Genomic DNA, 22,550 nt, shown 5'->3' with positions numbered 1-22,550 from the left:
TATTTTAGACAAAGAACATTTTACATTTACATCCCTGAATGTAAGCCAGGGCGGGATCAACCAGCGGCGGCTTCCCGCATGCGCGATTCATTTGTGGTCTGGACGTGGAGGGCTGAACATCTCCTGCTCTGACTGCAGCTGGGAGAGACTGCTGCGCGAGGACTGAGTGCTTTTGGGACAGGGGTGGGGCCCACGGCAGCACCCGCTGCTCGTTGAGAAGAGTAAGAACGGTATGTGCTTTCACGTCAGAGTCTCAAAGTCTCCAATAACACCAGAGAAGGTCGCTAGATTTGACGCTAGTCAACTTTTTTTTGAAAATGTGTCGCTAGAATAGTTGCTAAATATAGTGACTAAGTTGGCAATACTGGCAAGAAGGTTCTCTGAGACCGTGTGTGTTCCGACTTACGGTTTTATATGAACCGCGGGCACATCCTCGCATGCTGTCACGTCACCAGCGTTCCTTTGTTGTTATTATTACTCGAACTGCGTGGATCGAGGGATATAATCCGCACTTTCAACCGTACTGACGGTCTTCCAGGAATTCGTAGAACCATAGTTGCAGTGCATTCGGAAAGTATTCAGACCCCTTGACTTTTTCCACGTTTTGTTACATTACAGCCTTATTCTAAAATGAATTAAATTATTTTGTTCCCTTATCTACACACAATACCCCACAATGACAAAGAGAAAACAGGTTTTTAGACATTTATGCTGATTTATTAAACTAAAAACAGAAATAACTTATTTACCTAAGTATTCAGACCATTTGCTGTGAGACTCGAAATTGAGCTCAGGTACATCCTGCTTCCATTGATCATCCTTGACATGTTTAAAAAACTTGGAGTCCACCTGTGGTAAATTCAATTTATTGGACATGATTTTGAAAGGCACACAAAATAACTTGGCACAGTTTGAAAGTACATGTCAGAGCAAAAACCAAGCCATGAGATCGAAGGAATTGTCCGTAGAGCTCCGAGATAGGATTGTGTCGAGGCACAGATCTGGGGAAGGGTACCAAGAAATTTCTGCAGCATTGAAGGTCCTCAATAATACAGTGGCCTCCATTCTTAAATGGAAGATTTGAACCACCAAGATTCTTCCTAGAGCTGGCCACCCGGCCAAACTGAGCAATCGGGGGAGAAGGGCCTTGGTCACTCAGACAGAGCTCCAGAGTTCCTCTGTGGAGATGGGAGAACCTTCCAGAAGGACAACCATCTCTGCAGCACTCCATCAATCAGGCCTTTAGGGTAGAGTGTCCAGAGAGAAGGCTCAGTAAAAGGCACATGACAGCCCGCTTGAAGTTTGCCAAAAGGCACCTAAAGGACTCTCAGACCATGCTGTGGGGGTGTTTTTCAGCGGCAGGGACTGGGAGACTAGTCAGGATCGAGGGAAAGAAGAACGGAACAAAGCACAGAGATGCCTGATGAAAACCTGCTCCAGAGCACTCAGGATCTCAGACTGGGCCGAAGGTTCACCTTCCAACAGGACAATGACCCTGAGCACACAGCCAAGACCACACAGGAGGGGCTTCAGGACAACTCTGAATGTCCTTGAGTGGCCCAGCCGGAGCACGGACTTGAGTCCAACTAACATTTCTGGGGAGACCTGAAAATAGCTGTGCAACCTGACAGAACTTGAGTGGCTCTGCAGAGAAGAATGGGAGAAACTCTGCAAATACAGGTTTGCCAAGCTTGTAGCGTCATACCCAAGACGACTCGAGGCTGCAATTGCAACTAAAGATTCTTCAACAAAGTACTGAGTAAAGGGTCTGAATACTTACATTTGAAGTCAGAAGTTTACATACACCTTAGCCAAATTCATTTAAACTGTTTTTCACAATTCCTGACATTTAATCCTAGTAAAATTCCCTTTCTTAGGTCAGTTAGGATCACCACTTTATTTTAAGAATGTAAAATGTCAGAATAATAGTAGAGTGATTAATTTCAGCATTTATTTCTTTCCTCACATTCTCAGTGGGTCAGAAGTTTACATACACTCAATTAGTATTTGGTAGCATTGCCTTTAAATTGTTTAACTTGGGTCAAACGTTTTGGGTAGCCTTCCACAAGCTTAAGCAATAAGTTGGGTGAATTTTGGCCCATTCCTCCTGACAGAGCTGGTGTAACTGACTCAGGTTTGTAGGCATCCTTGCTCGCACACGCTTTTTCAGTTCTGCCCACAAATTTTCTATAGGATTGAGGCTTTGTGATGGCCACTCCAATACCTTGACTTTGTTGTCCTTAAGCCATTTGGCCACAACTTTGGAAGTATGCTTGGGGTCATTGTCCATTTGGAAGACCCATTTGCGACCAAGCTTTAACTTCCTGACTGATGTCTTGAGATGTGCACCAGTCCATCCTGCAGCAATGCACTCGCTGTACATGATGCTGCCACCCCCGTGCTTCACGGTTGGGATGGTGTTCTTCGGCTTGCAAGAATCCCCCTTTTCCTCCAAACATAATGATGGTCATTATGGCCAAACATTTCTATTTTTGTTTAATAAGACCAAAGGACATTTCTCCAAAAAGTACGATCTTTGTCCCCATGTGCAGTTGCAAACCGTAGTCTGGCTTTTTTATGGTGGTTTTGGAGCAGTGGCTTCTTCCTTGCAGAGCGGCCTTTCAGGTCATTTCGATATAACACTCGTTTTACTGTGGATATAGATGCTTTTGTACCGGTTTCCTCCAGCATCTTCACAAGGTCCTTTGCTGTTGTTCTGGGATTGATTTACACTTTTCGCGCCAAAGTACGTTCAACTCTAGGAGACAGGATGCGTCTCCTTTTTGAGCGGTATGATGGCTGCGTGGTCCCATGGAGATTATACTTGTTCATCTATACAAACAATAGTACACATGGTACCTTCAGGCTTTAGAAATTGCTTCCAAGGATGAACCAGACTTGTAGAGGTCTACCATTTTTTTTCTGAGGTCTTGGCTGATTTCTTTTGATTTTCCGATGATGTCATCACAGAGGCACTGAGTTTGAAGGTAGGCCTTGAAATATAGTGCCTTGCGAAAGTATTCGGCCCCCTTGAACTTTGCGACCTTTTGCCACATTTCAGGCTTCAAACATAAAGATATAAAACTATTTTTTTGTGAAGAATCAACAACAAGTGGGACACAATCATGAAGTGGAACGACATTTATTGGATATTTCAAACTTTTTTAACAAATCAAAAACTGAAAAATTGGGCGTGCAAAATTATTCAGCCCCCTTAAGTTAATACTTTGTAGCGCCACCTTTTGCTGCGATTACAGCTGTAAGTCGCTTGGGGTATGTCTCTATCAGTTTTGCACATCGAGAGACTGACATTTTTTCCCATTCCTCCTTGCAAAACAGCTCGAGCTCAGTGAGGTTGGATGGAGAGCATTTGTGAACAGCAGTTTTCAGTTCTTTCCACAGATTCTCGATTGGATTCAGGTCTGGACTTTGACTTGGCCATTCTAACACCTGGATATGTTTATTTTTGAACCATTCCATTGTAGATTTTGCTTTATGTTTTGGATCATTGTCTTGTTGGAAGATAAATCTCCGTCCCGAATGGTCCTGTATTTGGCTCCATCCATCTTGCCATCAATTTTAACCATCTTCCCTGTCCCTGCTGAAGAAAAGCAGGCCCAAACCATGATGCTGCCACCACCATGTTTGACAGTGGGGAGGGTGTGTTCAGCTGTGTTGCTTTTACGCCAAACATAACATTTTGCATTGTTGCCAAAAAGTTCAATTTTGGTTTCATCTGACCAGAGCACCTTCTTCCACATGTTTGGTGTGTCTCCCAGGTGGCTTGTGGCAAACTTTAAACAACACTTTTTATGGATATCTTTAAGAAATGGCTTTCTTCTTGCCACTCTTCCATAAAGGCCAGATTTGTGCAATATACGACTGATTGTTGTCCTATGGACAGAGTCTCCCACCTCAGCTGTAGATCTCTGCAGTTCATCCAGAGTGATCATGGGCCTCTTGGCTGCATCTCTGATCAGTCTTCTCCTTGTATGAGCTGAAAGTTTAGAGGGACGGCCAGGTCTTGGTAGATTTGCAGTGGTCTGATACTCCTTCCATTTCAATATTATCGCTTGCACAGTGCTCCTTGGGATGTTTAAAGCTTGGGAAATCTTTTTGTATCCAAATCCGGCTTTAAACTTCTTCACAGCAGTATCTCGGACCTGCCTGGTGTGTTCCTTGTTCTTCATGATGCTCTCTGCGCTTTTAACGGACCTCTGAGACTATCACAGTGCAGGTGCATTTATACGGAGACTTGATTACACACAGGTGGATTGTATTTATCATCATTAGTCATTTAGTTCAACATTGGATCATTCAGAGATCCTCACTGAACTTCTGGAGAGAGTTTGCTGCACTGAAAGTAAAGGGGCTGAATAATTTTGCACGCCCAATTTTTCAGTTTTTGATTTGTTAAAAAGGTTTGAAATATCCAATAAATGTCGTTCCACTTCATGATTGTGTCCCACTTGTTGTTGATTCTTCACAAAAAAATACAGTTTTATATCTTTATGTTTGAAGCCTGAAATGTGGAAAAAGGTCGCAAAGTTCAAGGGGGGCGAATACTTTCGCAATGCACTGTAAGAATGATGGAGGCCACTGTGTTCTTGGGGACCTTCAATCTTGCAGAAATGTGTTGGTAACCTTCCCCAGACCTGTGCCACGACACAATCTGGTCTCGGAGCTCTACGTTCCTTCAACCTCATGGCTTGGTTTTTGCTCTGACATGCACTGTCAACTGTGGGACCTTATATAGACGGGTGTGTGCCTTTCCAAATCATATCCAATGTATTGAATTTACCACAGGTGGACTCCAATCACATTGTAGAAACATATCAAGGATGATCAATGGGAACAGTATGCACTTGAGCTCAATTTCAAGTCTCATAGCAAAGGGTTTGAATACTTATGTAAATAAGGTATCTGTTTTTTGTTTTTAATAAATCTTTGTCATTACGGGGTATTGTGTGTAGATTGATGAGAAAATTATAATTATCTATTTTAGAATAAGACTAACGTAACAAAATGTGGAAGAGGGGCTGAATACTTTCGCAAGGCACTGTACATCCACAGGTACACCTCCAATTTATCAAATGATGTCAGTTAGCCTATCAGAAGCTTCTAACGCCGTGACATACTTTTCTGGAACTTCTTGAAGCTGTTTAAAGTAGAGGTCGACCGATTTTATGATTTTTCAACACCAATACCAATTATTGGAGGACCAAAAAAAGCTGATACCGATGTATTTATTTAGAAATGTATTTGTTTGTAATAATGACAATTACAACAATACTGAATGAACACTTATTTTAACTTAATATAATACATCAATAAAATCAATTTAGCCTCAAATAATGAAACATGTTCAATTTGGTTTAAATAATGCAATAACAAAGTGTTGGAGAAGAAAGTAAAAGTGCAATATGTGCCATGTAAAAAAAAGCAAACGTTTAGTTCCTTGTTCAGAACATGAGAACATATGAAAGCTGGTGGTTCCTTTTAACATGAGTCTTCAATATTCCCAGGTAAGAAGTTTTAGGTTGAGGTTATTATAGGAATTATAGGACTATTTTTCTCTATACCATTTGTATTTCATTAACATTTGACTATTGGATGTTCTTATAGGCACTTTAGTATTTCCAGTGTAACAGTATAGCTTCCGTCCCTCTCCTCGCCCCGAACCAGGAACACATCGACAACAGCCACCCTCGAAGCAGCATTACCCATGCAGAGCAAGGGGAACAACTACTCCAAGTCTTGGAGCGGGTGACATTTGAAACGCTATTAGCGCGCACCCCGCTAACTAGCTAGCCATTTCACGTCGGTTACACCAGCCTAATCTTGGGAGTTGATAGGCTTGAAGTCATAAACAGAGCAATGCTTAAAGCATTGCGAAGAGCTGCTGGCAAACACACAAGTGCTGTTTGAATGAATGCTTACGAGATTGCTGCTGCCTACCATCCCTCAGTAAAACTGCTCTATCAAATCATAGACTTAATTATAACATAACACATAAATACGAGCCTTAGGTCATTAATATGGTGAACCGTCCCGTATTTTATCTAACGGGTGGCATCCATAAGTCTAAATATTGCTGTTACATTGCACAACCTTCAATGTCATAATTACGTAAAATTCTGGCAAATTAGTTTGCAATGAGCCAGGCAGCCCAGACTGTTGCACATACCCTGACTCTGCGTGCAATGAATGTAAGAGAAGTGACAATTTCCCTAGTTTGATATTGCCTGCTAACATGAATTTCTTTTAACTAAATATGCAGGTTTAAAAATATATACTTCTGTGTATTGATTTTAAGAAAGGCCTTGATGTTTATGGTTAGGTACATTCGTGCAACAATTATGCTTTTTCGCAAATGCACTTTTGTTAAATCATCCCCCGTTTGGGGAAGTTGGCTGTCTTTGTTAGGAAGAAATAGTCTTCACAGTTCGCAACGAGCCAGGTGGCCCAAACTGCTGCATTTACCCTGACTCTGTTGCACAGAATGCAAGAGAAGTGACACAATTTCCCTAGTTAAAAGAACCTTTTGCGACTAGCAATCCCGGATCCGGGAGTGTAATCATAGCCTCAAACGAATTAGCATAACGCAGCGGACATAAATACAAGTAGAAACTTTTCCTATTCATGAAGATCGCAAATGAAATATATTGAAACACAAGCTTAGCCTTTTGTTAATCACACTGTCATCTCAGATTTTCAAAATATGTGTTACAGCCAACGCTAGACAAGCATTTGTGTAAGTTTATCATGGCATAATGCTATGCTAGGCTCTGCTGGCAGCAGGCAACATTTTCACGAAAATAAGAAAAGCAATCAAATTAAATAATTTACCTTTGAAGAACTTCAGATGTTTTCACTCAGGAGACTCCCAGTTAGATAGCAAATGTTCCTTTTTTCCAAAAATATTATTTTTGTAGGCGAAATAGCTCCCGTTTGTTCATCATGCTTGGCTGAGAAATCGACCAGAAAATGCTACTACTACAACGGCAAACTTTTTTCCAAATTAGCTCCATAATATCGACAAACACGGCAAACGCTGTTTAGGATCAATCCTCAAGGTGTTTTTAACATATATATTCGATAATATATCCGTCGAGGCAATTGGTTTCTCATAAGAAGCGATTAGAAAAATGGCTACCTCAGTATTTTACGCAAGATTTTCTGCGGGAGACACCATGTGACCACTTGCTAAATATGGTCCTTTACGGCTATTCTTCAACGGAAATGCGTACAAAGACGTCACAATGCTGTAGACACCTTGGGGAATACGTAGAAAACGTAAGCTCATTCGTAGCTCATTCACAGCCATTTAAGGAGTCATTGGCATGAGGCGGTTTAAAAAAAATGCGGCACTTCCTGATTGGATTTTTATCTGGGTTTCGCCTGTAACATCAGGTCTGTTGCACTCACAGACAATATCTTTGCAGTTTTGGAAACGTCAGAGTGTTTTCTATCCAAAGATGTAAATTATATGCATAGTCAAGCATCTTTTCATGACAAAATATCTTGTTTAAAACGGGAACGTTTTTCATCCAAAAATGTAAATATCGCCCCCTAATCGCAAAAAGTTTTAATTTATCATTGAATCATAGCCTACTTTGCCAAACGGTTAATTAACAAGCGCAGTCGCGACAAAAGCACCAATGTGTACCTAACCATAAACGTCAATGCCTTTCTTAAAATCAATACACAAGTATATATTTTTAAACCTGCATATTTAGTTAATATTGCCTGCTAACAAAGGTTAACCGGCACTGCATCGATTATATGCAACACAGGACAAGCTAGATAAACTAGTAATATCATCAACCGTGTGTAGTTAACTAGTGATTATGTTAAGATTAATTGTTTTTTATAAGATACGTTTAATGCTAGCTAGCACCTTACCTTGGCTCCTTGCTGCACTCGCATAACAGGCAGTCATCCTGCCACGCAGTCTCCTGGTGAAGTGCAATGTGATCAGTGTCAAAATGCCGATTACCGATTGTTATGAAAACTTGAAAATCGGCCCTAATTAAAAATCGGCCATTACGATTAATCCGTCGACCTCTAGTTTAACGGCACAGTCAACTTAGTGTATGTAACTTCTGACCCACTGGAATTGTGGTACAGTGAAATAATGTCTGTAAACAATTGTTGGAAAAATTACTTGTGTCATGCACAAAGTAGATGTCCTAACTGACTTGCCAAAACTATAGTTTGTTAACAAGAAATTTGTGGAGTGGTTGAAAAACGAGTTTTAATAACTACAATCTAAGTGTAAGTAAACTTCCGACTTCAACTGTACGTAAATGTGATATTTCAGTTTAAGGAATTTGCTCAAATTTCTAAAAATATGTTTTTGCTTTGTCATAATTGGCTATTGTGTGTAGATTGATGAGGGGATTTAAAAAAAATCATTTTTAGAATAAGGCTGTAACGTAACAAAATGTGGAAAAAGTCAAAGGATCTGAATACCTTCCCCATTCTTTACTTTCCTTTCTACGCATGAGCTTATGCTGTGTTCAAAACTGGGAACTCGGAACTGAGAACTTGGAAATCTCTGACTTCAGACTTCAGTGCGCTCAAAACAACTGGGAACTCTGAAAAAAAATTCGCTCAAACTAGGAAAATGTATTTTAACGGTCATCCAACTCTTACTTTGGAACTTGGGCTGCTTTCTAAAGCTCCGACTATCCGACTTGAACACTAACGTCATGATTTGACCTCGCATTCTTTTCAGTTCCCAGTTGTTTTGAACGCGGCATTAGCTAGCCAACCTCACCATGCCATTGGCTACAAGTGTGATCGGGGATTTCTATTGGAGAAGCAGTTTCTGCCTCTATCTACTGTACATACTGTACTGTCCTTCCAGAAAGTAAACAGCAGAGTGGGTAAATTTCCACAACAACTAAGAACGTTGATGTGCGAAACTCAACTTCTCTGCTGTTTCAGTTCCGTGGCTACCACGCTCTAACAGCGTGAAGCAAAAACGTGCACATGCGCAGATACTGTGTGTGACTGTGTGAAAAAGAAGTCTTCATCTTACTCATCTGCAGTGCTGTTTGTGGTAACGAAATTTTGCTGAGTCCACCTTTAACCTCTCTGGGATATGTGGGACGGTAGCGTCCCACCTCACCAACAGCCAGTGAAATTGCATGGCGCCAAATTCAAAACAGAAATCCCATAATTAAAATTCCTCAAACATACAAGTATTTTACACCATTTTAAAGAAACTTCTTGTAAATCCAGCCACAGTGTCCGATTTCAAATAGGCTTTACGGCGAAAGCACACCAAACGATTATGTTAGGTCAGCACCTAGTCACAGAAAACCATACAGACATTTTCCAGCTAAGGAGAGGGCTCACAGAAATAGCAATTAAATTAATCACTAACCTTTGATCTTCATCAGATGGCACTCACAGGACTTCATGTTACACAATACATGTGTGTTTTGTTCGATTAAGTTAATCTTTGTCCAAAAACCTCATTTGAAATTGTTGTTATGATCAGAAATGCATCGTCTCAAACAAACATCTGGTGAAAGTGCAGAGCCACATTAAATTACAGAAATACTCTTAATAAACATTGATAAAAAGATACAAGTGTTATGCATGGAATTATAGAAACTTCTCCTTAATGCAACCGCTGTGTCAGATTTAAAAAAACGCTTTACGGTGAAAGCACACCTTGCGATTATGTTAGGTCAGCGCCAAGTCACAGAAAAACATACAGCCATTTTCCAAAGAAGGAGAGGTGTCTTAAAAGTCAGAAATAGCGTAATAAATATTCACTTACCTTTGATGATCTTGGTCAGAATGCACTCCCAGGAATCCCAGTTTGACAATAAATGTTTGTTTTGTTCGATAAAGTCCATAATTTATGTCCAAATACCTCCTTTTTGTTTGCGCGTTTAGCCCAGTAATCCAAATGCATAATGCGCGATCACTTGTTCAGACAATGTCAAAAAAGTTCTATTACAGTTCGTAGAAACATGTGAAACGATGTATAGAATCAATCTTTAGGATGTTTTTATCATAAATCTTCAATAATGTTCCAACTGGAGAATTCCTTTGTCTTTAGAAATGCAATGGAACGCAGCTACCTCTCACGGGCACACGCGTGATCAGCTCATGGCACTCTGCCAGACCTGTGACTCATTCAGCTCCCATTCCCCCCTCCTTCACAGTAGAAGCATCAAACAAGGTTCTAAAGACTGTTGACATCTAGTGGAAGTCTTAGGAAGTGCAATATGACCCCATAGACACTTTATATTCGTTAGGCAATGACTTGAAAAACTACAAACCTCAGTTTTCCCACTTACTGGTTGTTTTTTTTCTCAGGTTTTTGCCTGCCATATGAGTTCTGTTATACTCACAGACATCATTCAAACAGTTTTAGAAACTTCAGAGTGTTTTCTATCCAAATCTACAAATTATATGCACATTCTAGCTTTTGGGCCTGAGTAGCAGGCAGTTTACTCTGGGCACCTTTTTATCCAAGCTACTCAATACTGCCCCCCAGTCCCAAAGACGTTAACCCAATTGCAGCCAACAGTATTTTCCAGTGACAACACGTTTGTGGCGTCAGTCTTCAGTTTACGCACAGGTGTTCGGAGACGCTGACACGGAACCCAAACCGGCTGCTTACGTGTGCCAACGTGCATAAATGTATTTTATCCCCCCACACCAAACGCGATCACGACACGCAGGTTAAAATATCAAGACAAACTCTGAACCAATTACATTCATTTGGGGACAGGTCGAAAAGCATTAAACATTTATGGAAATTTAGCTAGCTAGCTTGCACTTGCTAGCTAATTTGTCATATTTAGCTAGCTTGCTTTTGCTAGCTATTTTGTCCTGGAATATAAACATTGAGTTGTTATTTTACCTGAAATGCACAAGGTCCTCTACTCCGCCAATTAATCCACACATAAAACGGTCAACCGACTCATTTCTAGTCATCTCTCCTCCTTCCAGGCTTTTTCCTTCTCTTGACTTCATATTGCGATTGGCAACTTTCATAAATTAGGTGCATTACCGCCACTGACCTCGTTCGTATTTCAGTCACCCACATGGGTATAACCAATGAGGAGATGGAACGTGGGTACCTGCTTCTATAAACCAATGAGGAGATGGCAGGACTTGCAGCGCAATCTGCTTCACAAATAGAACTGACTTCTATTTTAGCCCTTGGAAACGCAGACTCTCATTGGCCCACGCAAGCAGTGTGGGTGCAATAATTGAATATTATAGATTTCTACATTTATTTTGCGATGTGAAGGTTGTAGTCAGCCTGTGAGAGATAGCCAGGGATGTAGTGCTGCAGTAGTGGGATGCCCCCTAACTTTTTTCAATTTGAGAATGCAAAAAAGCTTGTAGAAATATTCCAAATCAATTATATTTATTTACCACAAAAATTGGGTGAAAACAATATAATGGCAATCTAAATAAACATGTAGGCTATAGCAGCCTATGGGTAGATAAATGGGGGTTTCTTCCCAGTCTTCGGTTTCCCTGGCGGTGGTGCGAATTATTAATAACTGTTGGTGTGTGTGCGCAAAGGCCTGTAGGTCGGAGGCTTGACCACTTTGAGAGATCCAAATCCGACGTAACAAGAACAGCCACAGACAGAAAACTCTACCAGGGTTTGCTAAAACGGCTGTCCTCAAAACCGATTGTATTGGACTTGGGGCTCATGTAGGCCTACAACGCACTTGAACTCATCCTACTGTCTGACTGCTGAGATCCTTTGAAGGAGTAAATTCAGATAGCCAACCTTGCTTTACCCTCATGTTGGTGCTAGCAAGCAGGCTAATTAGTGCTAAGTATCAATATCCAATCCCAGTAGGGTCTGTAAACCAGTGAACTTCAATTGGTCAATAGCAACACGATATCTCAAAGTATTTTTTTTAATAAATTTAAATTAGGGGGTAGATCAGCTTTAATATTGCAGAATGTGACTATTATCCATGTCTGAGGCAAAAAAAAGTAACCTTGTCTGAGAGATTTACACGGTTATCAAAACATAACGCCAGGGTAAGCCTACACGAAACACTACCATTTTGAAAAAAGAAAAGTGTTTCTAAAATCCCCTATTGGAAAAATGAATGGTAGAAAAACTATTGGAACCATTTCCCTGTTTGACCACTAGGTTTTATGGGTATTATGACTCATACTGTGGTACTCTATCATCAGTGCTATCTGGAAACCTTGGGACATCTCTAACCTAAGCCCTAAACCTTAACCCCTAACCATAACCCTTACCTAACCATTTTAAATTTCAACTTCAATGGGGTAGTGACACCCCAAGGATAGTGGATAGAACGGACCGATTCTGTCTTTTGTCTGTTTTCCATAAACAAGCACTAACATGGAAATATGGCTGTGTGGGAACCCTACAAAGATGTGTAGCTAGTAATTTTACATTTTAAAAAATTAATATTATTTCTCACTGATAAATATGTAAGATACATTCCTTGTGTTTCCAAAACTGTACCGCAAGCGATGCCTGTTAACATTTAGAGCAAGCGTCAGGTCTCTTAATAAAAATCCCCCAGACAAAAGATACTATCATCAATAGGCGCTAAAGGTAGTTAGTGTCTATGAATGGGGTAGCAGCCAGCTAGTCACCCTAACAGAATGGTACTGCGTTCCCTTTTCCCATTATATTTGTTATCTTACTAGCTATGTAACTCAAACCCCATGTTACCTGGCTGAGTAGTTAGTTGATTCATATGAGCACAGAGATAAGTCAATGGTAATGGTACTCACTGTCAGTGAGTTGCTAGTCTTCAAAGAATAACCTCCTGCAGCAGTGCTTTGTGAGCCAATTCATCCCACTGTTCTTGCTTTCTCAGACCACCATGGGTTCCGATGACATTGCCCTGGTGGCCGATGCATTGTCCAAGACCCATGTAGGAGATGCAGAAGAAGAGTTGAGCTACGAGGGCCGGGGACTGAAGATGGACAACGCAGAGTCTGGTGAGAGCACTGACTGCAAACACACATTCATCTTTAAATCACTTTCAAACTGTTCAACAATAGGAGACTTCAATATGGCATTGTTCTCTATCAATGCCAACACAGTTAACGACTTTGCTAATAATTTGTCTTGTGTTGGTGAATCTGGTTCTCTCTGCAGTGAAGGAGTTGGTGCAGGAAATAGAGGACTACCGGGGACTACGGGCCCTGTGGTTGGAGGGAAACACAGTGGGAGTGGAGGCAGCGCAGGCTATCGCCAAAGCCTGGGAGAGCAAAGACCAGCTTCAGGTACTAGGAAGAGAGAGCCTTGAGATCAAGTGCCTGTCAGTCTGAGCAAAGAACACTGACTTGCGCTAACTGCTGAAAATAGTGAAGTCACAAATTCACACCACAACATGATCCTTTGGAGGGTATTAGCATTTTACTCTTGCATGTATTTCTTCACATCTAGCTTTCACTGTATATTTTTCAGAGTTGCCATTGGAGTGATATGTTCATGGGTTGCCTGCATCTGAAATCCCAACTGCCCTTGGTGAGTCATCACTAACAACCTCCCCTTGCACGTGATAAACTATCATTGGGCTTATACATATGTTTTAAAGTCGTTAGCTCTTCATGTGTCTCTCTTCATCCTCAGAGATCCCTGGGCAGAGCATTGATGATAGCAGGGACCAACCAGACAGAGAGCTTGACCTGAGTGATAACGCCTTTGGACCAAAGGGCATTGAAACTCTACTGAAGAGCTCTCTCTGCGTGTCACTCTCTACAGGAGCTGAGACTCAACTGTGGCATGAGCATCGGAGGGGGCAAGGTGAGAGTTTGGAAACACTAACTGTGAGACTAAGGTCTTTCATAAGGACTTAATTAGGCCCATCACTCCATCGGGAGCATAGGCCATTAACAACTTTTCTCCATCGCTTTCTGGTCTTCTGTTAGGATGTACCACAAAGTAACTGTCTTTAGATCCTGGCGACAGCGTTGACTGAGTGTCAGAAACAGTCCAGCGCTCTGGGTGTCCCCCTGAAATTTAAAGTGTTCATCGCAGTCAGAAACCGCTTGGAGAACGAAGGAGCCACAACCCTTGCCCTGGCATTTCAGGTACAGACAAACTGACACAAATTGCCACTTTGTCATTCAATGTAAAACAGACATTTCCCTTAAATCACTCACCACGCGTGGTCTAATACCTTTCCCTCTTTCTCCTCAGATCTCTTTTGTGCTCTCTCCCTCCCCCCAATTTCTCTCATACTCTCTCCCAACCCCCCCCCCCCTCTCTTTATCAGTTAATAGAAACCTAGAGGAGGTGCACATGCCCCAGAATGGGATCAACTATACTGGGATGATCAAATCAAATGTATTTATAAAGCCCTTTGTACATCAGCAGATGTTACAAAGCAAAGTGCTTATACAGAAACAAAGACTAAAATCCAAAACAGCAAGCAATGCAGATGTAGAAGCACAGTGGCTAGGAAAAACTTCCTAGAATGGCAGGAACCTAGGAAGAAACCAGGCTCTGATGGGTGGTCAGTCCTCTTCTGGCTGTGCCAGGTACATGGCCTTAACCCTTTGACACAGTGGTCCCTGCAGATGTGATTAGAACACTTATTTAGAACGTCCAGTTTCGATTGACGCAACAGTCAGCATTTGAGCTGGCCTCTGTGTTTGTGCAAACATTTTCTGTGAAAAAACAGTCTTTGCAACGTTATGTGAGCATTTTATTTTTGGATGCAATGTTCAGACATTCACAGAAGTAGTGACAATATAACACATTCTCATCCAAACCAGAAAATGTAGGCTACATCTATTGAAAAAGAAATACAGAAATATCAAATGTACCAAGGTATTCACACCCGAGTCAATACTTTGTAAGAAGCATCTTTGGCAGCAATTACAGCTGTGAGTCTTATGGGCGAGTTGATGTGCCCTTGAGCAAGGCACTTAACCTTAATTGCTCTGGATAAGAGCGTCTGCTAAATGACTAAAATGTTAAAAGATTCAACCAAAGGCCTGGGGGGTTTTCCAATGCCTTACAAAAAAGTGCAATGGCAGGAAGGATGTGTAAAAAGAAAATAAAAGACACTGAATATCCCTTTCAGCATGGTAAAGTTATTAATTACACTTTGGACAGTGTGTCAATACACCCAGTCACGACAAAGATACAGGCGTCCTTCCTAACTCAGTTGCCGGTGAGGAAGGAAACTGCTCAGGGATTTCACCATGAGGCCAATGGTGACTTATGTTACAATGGCTGTGATAGGACAAAACTGAGGATGGATCAACAACATTGTAGTTACTCCACAATGCTAACCGAATTGACAAAGTAAAAAATACAAATAATCCAAAACATGCACCCTGGTTGCCATAAGGCACTAAAGTAAAACTGCAAAAAATGTGGCAAAGAAATGAACTTTACTGCACATCCTGAATAGGAAGCACTATGTTTGGTGCAAATTCAACACAACACATCACGGAGTACCACTCTTCATATTTTCAAGAATGGTGGTGGCTGCATCATGTTATGGGTATGCTTGTGATCCGCAAGGAATAAGGAATCAATCTACACTCCCTACATACCTGTGTGTTTTAGATGCATGAAGCTCCCCCAATGAAGAAGACTATTTATTTAGACAGGATTTCCTCCTCTGAATTAAATATTTTTACTGGTTCTTGCTACTACTATTTTTATACAAAGGGACATTTTCATTAAGTATTTAAAGGCATAAAGGGACAAAGTTATTTGAACACGAAGAAATACTGAAGTAAATTTGATGAATGCACAAACAAGGATGGTGGTCAGAATTAGTAAGAAGTTATAGATGTACCCTACATAGACGTTTTTACTGAGAACCTAGTTGGCCACATTTGTACTGCTGAAACATAATATTATCAGACCATAATATTCCCCTGAGTTCAACCAGGTCGGAACCATTACTATGCATCAGATTCGAGGTTGCGGTAGAATGAAACGTCAACTTTGTCGGGAATGAGAGCTTTCGATATGTACAATATACATCATGGAAAAATACTGCCCAACTTTTTTCTAACTTCTGGGAAGATGGGACAGCAGGGCTTAGACTGGATTTTTTTGTTTGTTGATAGGTCTAGAAAAATGTGGATAGGCATTTTTTCTACTTGTTTATTACATTTATTTTGCGATGTGCACCGTATAATATTTCGTAATACAATTGTTTTATACTAGTGCATAGTACATAGAGCAACCTCGTCACATATACAAATAATGACCTATCCCAGCATATTAGAATATGACTTTAGACCAGTTGCCAACAACATAAAACCCATCTTTAGGCGCACTTTAATCTCGATGGGCAAACAAGCCTATATTTGATGTTACCATTTATACCACGGCGGGAAGTAGTACTATACATTGTACCTTAACTTAAATAGACGTATCATAAGGCATGACCTACATCACAAGGCGCAGACGGCGAGGCTTTGAGTTGAATATGGTGATGATTTCATCATAAGCCAATGTATCTGTCAGTTGACGCTCAAAAGACAGCAAACTGAAGTGCTTCAGTCGGGCGCTTGTCATTGATGTGCGAAGACAATATTTTATCCTAGTTCTTGTTGAGAAGTCTCTCCACACTGCATGATGTCATTGGAAGTGTGACAATGATCCTTATCAGATAGTTTATATTAGGGAAAATATCATCAGGGCAGCTTTGCCTCAGGTCACTGTCACTCTTGATGCAGGATGTTTTCCCTAATGAAGTTGTGACTACACTGTCTGACACTTTTACAGGCAGTTTTCACTGCCGTGATGCGCTCACATCCCAATTACTAATATCATGCTTAAGCATAATCTCTTCATTTAGCTTGAGAACTTTATCAAAGTCTCCCCATGAGTTCTCTGAACGTAGAAAAGTTTATTTTGAGGATTTCAATTAAACTAACACAGTCCCGTCACAGATAATGTAGAGCTTTGTAAATCCTTCGTAGCAAAATCACTAGTGTCAAACAATTTACTAAACGTGACTAACAGGAATAAAAACGTATTGTTCTGGATTTGTTGGACGAGGGCATCGGCTTCTAATTTGGTTTGTCCACAAGCCTCTGTAAAATCTGCAAGAACCTCTAAAATTAGCACTAGCAGTAACAGCACTTCACTCACTGACCCCGATTTTGAACTCCAAAGTACATCCGTGGATCTTTCTCGATACATGGTCAACCGGGACGCGACTCTGTACTTCTATGAATCGAGCATGTCTGTGGCATCCACTCATAAATGTGTGTAGCTGGTTTACGGTGTCCCAAAAAAATACTGACATTTCCCAATACTTTTGCCACGGTGCACAGAACCAAATTTAAACGGTGGGTGCTGCAATGCACATATACCGCTTGCTTCAATGTTTTCTTTAGTAGGACATGTACCCCTCTGTTCCGACATGACTGAAGCGCCATCGAAACAAAAATCCACACAGTGTGATCCAACTCCAAAGGTTGCAACACAAACTATTTTCCGAGAAATTCCTTGTGCAGACAAATCAGTTTCCACAAACCCAATAGCTCGTTCTTTAATCATTCCAGCATGAATGTATCGGATGCACACAGCATTAAGTTCTCGTTTAGATTGATCTTTATATTCATCTGCTAGTATGGCAACATACGTGGAAAGCGCAGAATGAACTTCCATCTTGTATCCTGCACAGTAACAATGATGCTGCACAATCCAGCAACTCGTTCTGAATTTCGGGGCTCATAAGCGTGGCATTGCGAAGTAACTCATTAAGCCTGTTTTGTATTTCTGAGTCATAATTTGAGATTAAATTTAAGATTTCTAAAAAGTTAACTTTGTTGATTGCCTCTTCGGTTTCTCTATGCCCTGAGTGGAATATCCTGTTTTGCACCCATTAGAACAATATATTTGACCACTTTACAAAGATAAAAACACTAATATGATAACTTATAGACATGCCCATGATTGAATGATGATCAGTTTCCATACTGATCAACTCTAAATGAACAGAACGTTATGCCAACATTCCTGGACTTGCAGGAGTCACTGATCTATAACAAGTATTCACACAAATGGTTTGCATCACCATGTTTAACACAGTCCCTCGACTTCTAGGCCCATGGGTCGCCTTGTAAGATTCCCTGATCCACCTCTACGCAGACGACACCATTCTGTATACTTCTGGCCCTTCCTTGGACACTGTGCTATCTAACCTCCAAACGAGCTTCAATGCCATACAACACTCCTTCCGTGGCCTCCAACTGCTCTTAAACGCTAGTAAAACCAAATGCATCCTTTTCAACCGTTCGCTGCCTGCACCCGCACGCCCGACTAGCATCACCACCCTGGATGCTTCCAACCTAAAATATGTGGACATCTATAAGTACCTAGGTGTCTGGCTAGACTGTAAACTCTCCTTCCAGACTCATATCAAACATCTCCAATCCAAAATCAAATCTAGAATCGGCTTTCTATTTCTCAACAAAGCCTCCTTCACTCACACCGCCAAACTTACCCTAGTAAAACTGACTATCCTACCGATCCTCGACTTCAGCGATGTCATCTACAAAATAGCTTCCAACACTCTACTCAGCAAATTGGATGCAGTCTATCACAGTGCCATCCGTTTTGTTACTAAAGCACCTTATACCACCCACCACTGCGACCTGTATGCTCTAGTCGGCTGGCCCTCGCTACATATTCGTTATCAGACCCACTGGCTCCAGGTCATCTACAAGTCCATGCTAGGTAAAGCTCCTCCTTATCTCAGTTCACTAGTCACGATTGCAACACCCACTTGTAGACTTATCTCCCTCACCAACTTTAAACATCTGCAATCTGAGCAGCTAACCGGTCGCTGCAGCTGTACAGTCCATCGGTAAATAGCCCACCCAATTAATCTACCTCATCCTCACTGTTTTATTTACTTTTCTGCTCTTATGCACACCAGTATCTCTACCTGCACATGACCATCTGATCATTTATCACTCCAGTGTTAATCTGCTTAATTGTAATTATTCGCCTACCTCATTCCTTTTGCACACAATGTATATACTATTTTTTTTTTTATGTGTAAAAAAAAAAAAAAATTATACTGTGTTATTGACTTGTTTATTGTTTACTCCATGTGTAACTCTGTGTTGCTGTCTGTTCACACTGCTATGCTTTATATTGGCCAGGTCGCAGTTGTAAATGAGAACTTGTTCTCAACTAGCCTACCTGGTTAAATAAAGGTGAAATAAAAATAAAAATACATTTTGCAAGGGCAGTAGCATGTAATTGTCTATTCTCGTGTTTGCAGCAAGCATTTGAGAGTTTCCAGTTAAAAATCCATCTCGTACAAATCTGAATTCAACATTTGCCCCAGGAAAGTGCCTACATAATGTACAATAAATTGCATATTTAGCTTTACTATACTTAATCCACACGAACAGGTCATACCACCTTGAAGAGAAGCAGCGTGATTTGCTATTTATCATACTAGCTTTGGTTGACAGGCTGGTTCATCAACGGCAGACAAATCTGTCCGTGGACCTACTGCAGGTTCACCCCCGCCCGCAGCATCAAGAACGAGAGGAGACCGTGGTGTAGGCAAGCATGCCTGTCTCAATGTGGCATTGGCGGTTGTTTCTATCCTGCCGCCACCTATTAATGTCTCATTCTGGAAGCAATCGGTAGATTGTGCCAGAAAATGTTCCTCCAGACGTCTTTGTTTGAAAAACCTAGCGATCGACATTTGGTTTGCCATTGCTAGAACTACTAAATTACCTTAGCTGGTGAGTCAATTCGAGTAAACTAGCGTAGTAGAGCTTGCTAGTTTATGCGCTACAAAGTTTATCCACGTTATGTTGTTCAGGTAAACCACCGTATGCTTTTTAAAACAATGTAACCAATAGTCGGAAGCCATTGTCTTGATTGTCGCGGACTATTTCTTTGTTACATCATATTAAAATTACACATAGAAAATAAATCCCACATGCATTTCTTTAAAAAATAATAATAAAAATGTATATATAATAATAACTTTTGGGGGGTAGGCCCGAGATCAAACTGGGTAGGCCGGCCTACCCGTAGCTACGCCGCTGTGGGACAGTGTCATATTTTCTGTCAGCAAACACATAGACGTGGGTCATGTTTCGTGGATTAGCCAGATAACGGTAGGAAACCACTACAGGGAACTGTGTTCCAGCATTCCTCCTGGTTTATTTACAGGAGACAATCGGCAGCCATGAGTCCGGCAAAGGTGCCCAGGCGTGAATACACTTTGTGCGCAGCCGGCGTTCCTGCTCAACTGCAGTCTGAACGATTGATCCCCGGGGGGACATTGACACACACAGTCTTTGCCCTAGGAAATTATGCGGTCTCTTATTTCTCCCCATCGCTTACAAATCGCTCTTTCTCTCACTCAAAATTCACGTCTGATCATTGTAGATGGACACATCTTTGGAAAAATGTGTTAAAACATCGTTTTTCAATTGCTAAATAGGAACAAGTAGGCGATTGGTAAACAAAGATTACATAGTTTTGGTTGGATTTATCTGGAAACTTTCCTCGGTTCAGGCAGAGCAAGTAATTTCCCAACCCCATAGACCTATTTCCATAAGCAGTGGTGTATTGTTTTGGTTCAGGTAGACTGCACCTTCAGACTACACGGTGATAACCGTTTCCCAAGTGTGATGAAATAGCGTACATACACACTTTTTAAGCGCTCTTTGAAATACCATGGCAGATATGGAACTGTCTTTTCCTTTTTATAAGCCAAGTCATTTATTGAAATGTGGATAAACGCCTACAAGTAGTTATAGTCTACTTCAGCATATAGGTAGGCCTACATAACTCTTGTAGACTATTGAAAACATATGTATTTGTATCGTTACTACGCATGTATTAATGGAATTAACCGAATGCGTAATTGAAGTTGTTGGGATCACATTTAAAAACATGTCTGTGGATAATTTTGACGCAGCGAGGTGTGAAACGGCGACTCACCGAAATGATCTTTAAGTCGTGGAATGTAGCCTGGTGAAATCCGACGCATACCAGCAAATATTTGAGAAAGCAAATGGTTCAAATTACTCTTTGAAAAAAAGACGGGATGAGGAAGTGTATTAATTCGATCAAGGGCCAGGACATTTGAGACTCTTAAGACCTGTAGGCTATAGGATAGGCCCCCAACAAGTGGAATGGCTGTAAACTTTGTTTATGTTCTAGTATAATTTTTGCTCAGCCAATTGAATCGCCTTTGATTTTCCAGATGTATTCCATGGTCTGTCACGCGGCCTTATGGACTCTGCTGGTATTGCGCTTGGCCATCTCTGGGTGCACCTTGGCAAGTGCCTAAAAGAGTGTGTGTGAACAAATCTCACTCATTGTTACCTGCATCAACAAAAACCTGACAGTCTCACAATGAGGTAAGCAACTGAATTACATTTCAAGGAGAAACCTGTTTGAATACAAGACGAAAATAAAATATGTATCAAACAAATCTCAATCCTTATCAATCCATTCCCCATCAGATCACAGTGAAGCTGGATCTGATAGGCAACGACATCCAGGAGCTGCCATCAGGTGCATTCAAACACATACCATACCTGATGCACCTGTCCATGCAGCGCAGCAACATCCACACCATAAAGGAAGGGGCGTTCCGTGCTCTGGGCCGCCTCGTCTTCCTCAACCTGGCCAACAACAACATCGAGATCCACTATCAGGTAAAATAGATCGAGACAGTGTTATATGTGACTGTTTCTTTGCTGCGGTTTGACTATGTTGCTGGGAGAAGTTGGTATTGCAAATTAAAAGCTCCACACTCTCTTCCTCTACGTCTGCAGGAGGCGTTCGGCGGCCTCTCCTCGCTGAAGCAGCTACTGATTGACCATAACCCGGCGGAGGAGATCGAGCCAGAGATCTTCTCTCAGCTGGGCTCCCTCAACTTGCTTTCCCTTGCCCACAACCAGCTCACCTACACCCTCAACATGGCTGATGGGGGCCTGCGGGGGACCAGCCCACTTCTCTGGGGAGATCCTGGAGACCATCCACTTCCGGGACTTGTGCTGCCAGAGCCAGGAGGTCATGCTAAAGGCTGAGTTTGAGGAGCAGACAAGGGGGATTCCAACCCCCACCAACAATGTCAAGTGTCCCGCCAACTGTGCCTGCAAGGTGAGAGATGGAGATGCTGGGAGTTTGATATGGTCTTGCCATCTTTAAAATAGGTTTACCTCACCAAACCCTCTCGCTTCTATGTTATCCTCCTCTCCCACACCTCTACTCCCTCACACATCCCTCATCCACTTTTTCCCCATAGGTTGAGACACCACTCCTCCTCTGAGAACTGCGGCCACACCAAAGTCCCCCACGGCTTCTCCCCCAACACGTGCCTCCTTGACCTGTGAGGCCTCCGGTTCAAGCTGCTACCTGGCCTGCTGGCCCTTCACATGGAGAACAATTCCATCACTAAGCTGTAGCCAGGGATTCTGACTGGGGCTGAGAAGTTGAACGGGCTCTATCCGAGGTGGTGCCCAGTGAGGCGTTCGCAAAGACGGGCAACCTGGGAGCATTACAGCTGTCGGGGAATCCCAGTCGCTGGAGT

The 22,550-nt window shown here is 41.7% G+C and overlaps 1 pseudogene across 1 annotated transcript in view; it reads right to left on the bottom strand.

Moving 5' to 3' along the window:
• The window catches only part of LOC149974471 (uncharacterized), a 35,106-nt pseudogene extending 13,975 nt beyond the window's left edge, over positions 1-21,131 (bottom strand). The window contains exon 1 of the transcript XR_016489444.1: positions 20,951-21,131. The product of XR_016489444.1 is annotated as an uncharacterized LOC149974471 (transcript). The remainder of the gene's footprint in view (positions 1-20,950) is intronic.
• Positions 21,132-22,550: the final 1,419 nt, after the last annotated feature.

Source organism: Oncorhynchus mykiss, chromosome 20 (genome assembly GCF_057628025.1).
Source record: "Oncorhynchus mykiss isolate SJ-2025 chromosome 20, ASM5762802v1, whole genome shotgun sequence".
NCBI lineage: Eukaryota > Metazoa > Chordata > Actinopteri > Salmoniformes > Salmonidae > Oncorhynchus > Oncorhynchus mykiss.
The sequence above is the reverse complement of the archived record's forward strand: the minus strand, read 5'-3'. Positions and strand labels throughout refer to the sequence as shown.